This window comes from Zalophus californianus, chromosome 11 (assembly GCF_009762305.2).
Source record: "Zalophus californianus isolate mZalCal1 chromosome 11, mZalCal1.pri.v2, whole genome shotgun sequence".
Lineage (NCBI taxonomy): Eukaryota > Metazoa > Chordata > Mammalia > Carnivora > Otariidae > Zalophus > Zalophus californianus.
In genome coordinates, this window is record NC_045605.1 from 62,791,871 (window position 1) to 62,797,974 (window position 6,104).

Consider the following 6,104-nt stretch of genomic DNA (forward strand, 5'->3'; position numbering starts at 1 on the left):
AACAAAAGCAAAGAAACACATTGACAATACAATAATAGTGGGGGACTTTAATCCCCCCCTCACTGAAATGGACAGATCATCTAAGCAAAAGATCCACAAGGAAATAAAGTCCTTAAATGACACACTGGACCAAATGGACTTCACAGGTATATTCAGAATATTCCATCCCAGAGCAACGGAATACACATTCTTCTCAAGTACCCATGGAACATTCTCCAGAATAGATCATATCCTAGGTCACAAACCAGGTCTCAAATGGTACCAAAAGATTGGATCATTCCCTGCATATTTTCAGAACACAATGCTTTGAAAATAGAACTCAATCACAAGAGGAAAGTCAGAAAGAACTCAAATACATGAAGGCTAAAGAGCATCCTACTAAAGAATGAATGGGTCATCCAGGAAATTAAAGAATTATTTAAAAAATTCATGGAGACCAATGAAAATGAAAACACAACTGTTCAAAATCTTTGGGATACAGCAAAGGCAGTCCTAAGAGGAAAGTATATAGCAATACAAGCCTTTCTCAATAAACAAGAAAGGTCTCAAATACACAACCTAACCCTACACCTAAAGGAGCTGGAGAGAGAACAGCAAATAAATCCTAAACACAAGAGAAGAAGAGAAATAATAAAGATCAGAGCAGAAATCAATGAAATAGAAACCAAAAGAACAGTAGAACAAATCAACAAAACAAGGAGCTGGTTCTTTTGAAAGAATTAACAAGATTGATAAACGCCTGGCCAGACTTATCAAAAAGAAAAGAGAAATGACCCAAATCAACAAAATCATGAATGAAAGAGGAGAGATCACAACCAACACCAAAGAAATACAAACAATTATAAGAATATATTATGAGCAACACTATGCCAGCAAATTAGATAACCTGGAAGAAATGGATGCATTCCTAGAGATGTATCAACTACCAAAACTGAACCAGGAAGAAATAGAAAACCTGAACAGACCTATAACCACTAGGGAAATTGAAGCAGTCATCAAAAATCTCCCAACAAACAAAAGCCCAGGGCCAGTTGGCTTCCCAGGGGAATTCTACACATTTAAAGAATTAATACCTATCCTTTTGAAACTGTTCCAAAAAAGAAATGGAAGGAAAACTTCCAAACTCATTTGATGAGGCCATCATTACCTTGATCCCCAAACCAGACAAAGACCCCATCAAAAAGAATTACAGACCAATATCCTTGATGAACATGGATGCAAAAATTCTCACCAAAATACTAGCCAATAGGATCCAACAGTACATTAAAAGGATTATTCACCACGATCAAGTTGGATTTATCCCTGGGCTGCAAGGGTGGTTCAACATCCACAAATCAATCAATGTGATACAATCCATTAATAAAAGAAAGAACAAGAACCATATGATCCTCTCAACAGATGCAGAAAAAGCATTTGACAAAGTACAGCATCCTTTCTTGATCAAAACTCTTCAGACTATAGGCACAGCGGGTACATACCTCAATATCATAAAAGCCATCTTTGAAAAACCCACAGCAAATATCATTCTCAATGGGGAAAAACTGAGAGCTTTCCCCCTAAGGTCAGGAACATGGCAGGGATGTCCACTATCCCCACTGCTATTCAACATAGTACTAGAAGTCCTAGCCACAGCAATCAGACAACAAAAAGAAATCAAAGGCATCCAAATTGGCAAAGAAGAAGTCAAACTCTCAGTCTTTGCAGATGATATGATACTTTATGTGGAAAACCCAAAAGACTCCACCCCAAAACTGCTAGAACTCATACAGGAATTCAGTAAAGTGGCAGGATATAAAATCAATGCACAGAAATCAGTGGCATTCCTATACACCAACAACAAGACAGAAGAAAGAGAAATTAAGGAGTCTATCCCATTTACAATTGCACCCAAAACCATAAGATACCTGGGAATAAATCGAACCAAAGAGGCAAAGAATCTGTACTCAGAAAACTATAGAATACTCATGAAAGAAATTTAGGAAGACACAAAGAAATGGAAAAATGTTCCATGCTCATGGATTGGAAGAACAAATATTGTGAAGATGTCAATGCTACCTAGAGCAATCTACACATTTAATGCAATCTTCATCAAAATACCGTCCACTTTTTTCAAAGAAATGGAACAAATAATCCTAAAATTTGTATGGAACCAGAAAAGACCCCGAATAGCCAGAGGAATGTTGAAAAAGAAAAGCAAAGCTGGCGGCATCACAATTCCGGACTTCCAGCTCTATTACAAAGCTGTCATCATCAAGACAGTATGGTACCGGCACAAAAACAGACACATAGATCAGTGGAACAGAATAGAGAGCCTAGAAATAGACCCTCAACTCTATGGTCAACTAATCTTTGACAAAGCAGGAAAGAATGTCCAATGGAAAAAAGACAGTCTTTTCAACAAATGGTGTTGGGAAAATTGGACAGCCACATGCAGAAGAATGAAACTGGACCATCTCCTTACACCACACACAAAAATAGACTCAAAATGGTTGAAAGACCTCAATGTGAGACAGGAGTCCCTCAAAATCCTAAAGGAGAACACAGGCAACAACCTCTTTCACCTCAGCCACAGCAACTTCTTCCTAGAAACATCACCAAAGGCAAGGGAAACAAGGGCAAAAATGAACTATTGGGACTTCATCAAGATAAAAAGCTTTTGCACAGCAAAAGAAACAGTCCACAAAGCCAAAAGACAACCGACAGAATGGGAGAAGATATTCGCAAATGACATATCAGATAAAGGGCTAGTATCCAAACTCTATAAAGAACTTATGAAACCCAACACCCAAAGAACAAATGATCCAATCAAGAGATGGGCAGAAGACACGAACAGTCATTTTTCCAAAGAAGACATCCAAACAGCCAACAGACACATGAAAAAGTGCTCAACATTGCTCAGATCAGGGAAATCCAAATCAAAACCTCAATGAGATATCACCTCACACCAGTCAGAATGGCTAAAATTAACAAGTTGGGAAATGACAGATGTTGGCGGGGTTGCGGAGAAAGGGGAACCCTGCTCCACTGTTGGTGGGAATGCAAGCTGGTGCAGCCACTCTGGAAAACAGTATGGAGGTTCTTCAAAAAGTTGAAAATAGAGCTACCCTATGATCCAGCAATTGCACTACTGGGTATTTACCCCAAAGATACAAATGTAGGGATCCGAAGGGGTACGTGCACCCTGATGTTTATAGCAGCAATGTCCACAATAGCCAAACTGTGGAAAGAGCCAAGATGTCCATCGACAGATGAATGGATAAAGAAGTTGTGGTATATATATATATAATGGAATATTATGCAGTCATCAAAAAGAATGAAATCTTGCTATTTGCAATAACGTGGATGGAAATGGAGGGTATTATGCTGAGAGAAATAAGTCAATCAGAGAAAGACATGTATCATATGACCTCACTGATATGAAGAATTCTTAATCTCAGGAAACAAACTGAGGGTTGCTGGAGTGGTGGGGGGGTGGGAGGGATGGGGTGGCTGGGTGATAGACATTGGGGAGGGTATGTGTTATGATGAGCGCTGTGAATTGTGCAAGACTGTTGAATCACAGACCTGTACTTCTGAAGCAAATAATACATTATATGTTAAAAAAAAAAAAAGAAGATAGCAGGAGGGGAAGAATAAAGAGGGTAGGAGTTGGAGGGGGAGACGAACCATGGAGTCTATGGACTCTGAAAAACAAACTGAGGGTTCTAGAGGGGAGGGGAGTGGGAGGATGGGTTAGCCTGGTGATGGGTTTTAAGGAGGGCACATTCTGCATGGAGCACTGGGTGTTATATGCAAACAATGAATCATGGAACACTAAATAAAAAAAAAATCTTATCCCACATTTCATAGAAACATAGACTATCAGGGTAAAAAGGGAAATTTACAGACATTTAACTGAAACATAGGTCTGAGGCTTAAATCACTCCACAATATTTCTATTGAGTAATTATCCAGCACTGGCCTAAACAAGAATATATAGCTCCATACTCTCTTGGATCATTCCCTTTCATTTATACAATTGATACTTGAACAATATGTGCCAACCCCCAAATATTGGAAAATCCTCATACAACTTTTAACTCCCCCAAAACTTAACTTCTAGCCTACTGTTGACTGGAAGCCTTCCCAAATACATAAACAGACAATTAATGTATATTTGTATATGTATTATATACTGTATTCTTACAAGAAAGTAAACTAGAGAAAAGAAAATGTTCTTATGAAGGTCATAAGAGAAAATATATTCACAGTACTGTACTGTATCGAAAAAAATCCACATATAAGGGGACCCATGCAGTCCAAACCTGCATTGTTCAACTATAGATGGTTCTTTGCTATTACAAAGACCTTCCTTATGGTAAGTCAACATCAATTTTCCTTTATCTTGAACCAGTTCTCTAGTTTTAGTCCTAGAACAATTTTCAGTATCCTATACCACAACTCACTGAAGTCAGTTTCTGTATTGGCCCAAATTCAATTCTCACAGCCAACCACCCACTTGTTTCTTTAAAGTTCCTTTATCTAACATGCTTTGGCACCCTGTATTCATTCTGGTCATCCTCCTTCGAATAAGCCCACTTTACCCAATGAATACCTCTTCCAAAACACAAAAGAGAAATTAGGATTTTAAATTTGGAGTTTCCCAATCTGAGGCTGACCCCTCCATAGGCTTAGAGGCCTGTAACCACATCTCACTTTGGCTCAACATCTCTAGAATGGTCGATTCTGGGGTCCACTTCAGGTTTCATAAACCCTTAGTCCAAACAATCTGGCTGACAGGCACTTGCCTATTTTACCCAAGCATTTACTCAATCACATGTTTAGAGGGGATTCCATGACAACCATTCTATAGTTGCCATGGATATGAGTCCAGGAACCACAGACCTTAGTAGTCAGGAACTACTGACTCTGCAGTAGAAGACCTCCCCAGTGAAGTAAGATCTAGTAGCTAAATTCTTTTTTTTTTTTTTTAAGATTTTATTTATTCACTTGAGACACAGAGATACAGAGAGGAAGAGAGAGCATGAGCAGGGAGAGAGGCAGAGGGAGAGGGAGAAGCAGGCTCCCTGCTGAGCCAGGAGCCTGATGTGGGGCTCGATCCCAGGACCCTGGGATCATGACCTGAGCCAAAGGCAGACGCTTAACCATCTGAGCCACCCAGGCACCCTAGTAGCTAAATTCTTATTTCTTTCATTCATGCATCCATGCATTCATTTTAAATATTTTTTTTATTTATTTGAGAGAGAGAGAGAACACAAGAAGGGGGGAGGCAGAGGGAGAAGGAGAAGCAGGCTCCCCACTGAGCAGGGAGCCCAAAGAGAGGCTCGATCCCAGGACCCTGGGTTCATGACATGAGCCGAAGGCAGACCCTTAACCCACTTCTCGGACACTCAGCACCCTCCATGCATTCATTATAAAACCATTTATTGAGCTCTTATTTCATTTTATCTTCTCCAACTCTACTTGTATCCAGTATGCCCAGAGCAATGACTGACGTGTGTTTCACACAACGAAATGTGTGTTTCAGTACACATTTTTGCATTTGTTACTATCTTTTTAAAATTACTGGAGCTGCACTACAATAAACAAACTCTAATCTGGGCTGTGAGGATCAGAGAACACTCCCATACAAACAGCATGCTCTAGTTGAAGTGATACAGACCAGGACAAAACACTAATAGGTAAATTCGGTGACTTGGCTGCCCATGATCATCTAGATGAGATCTATTTCAGTAACAGGAGGAAAAGTAAGGAAATGTAAACAGAAAATTTGGATACTAATTTAGAGAAGTCTCACCAAAAGGGAAAAGAAGAAAAAAGTAAGGGATGAGAGAGTGGGATTGTGAGGTTTTTTTTTTTGTTTTTTTTTTTTTAATTAGATTCCTAGGTCACTTCTCCCATTTTCTTGAAGACTTTCACCCCTGGATCACTGTCACTTTCCCCAACACACTACTCCTGTTATAGATCTTAGGTATTCTAATTTTTACATAAAATGAAATATTCAGCCACTTTGCATTCTCAGAAGTCCTTGATCTTCATTCCTCCAATGATCTCAGCCATCCACATCATGGTCATTTCTTTATTATTCCCATTACCAATGGTTG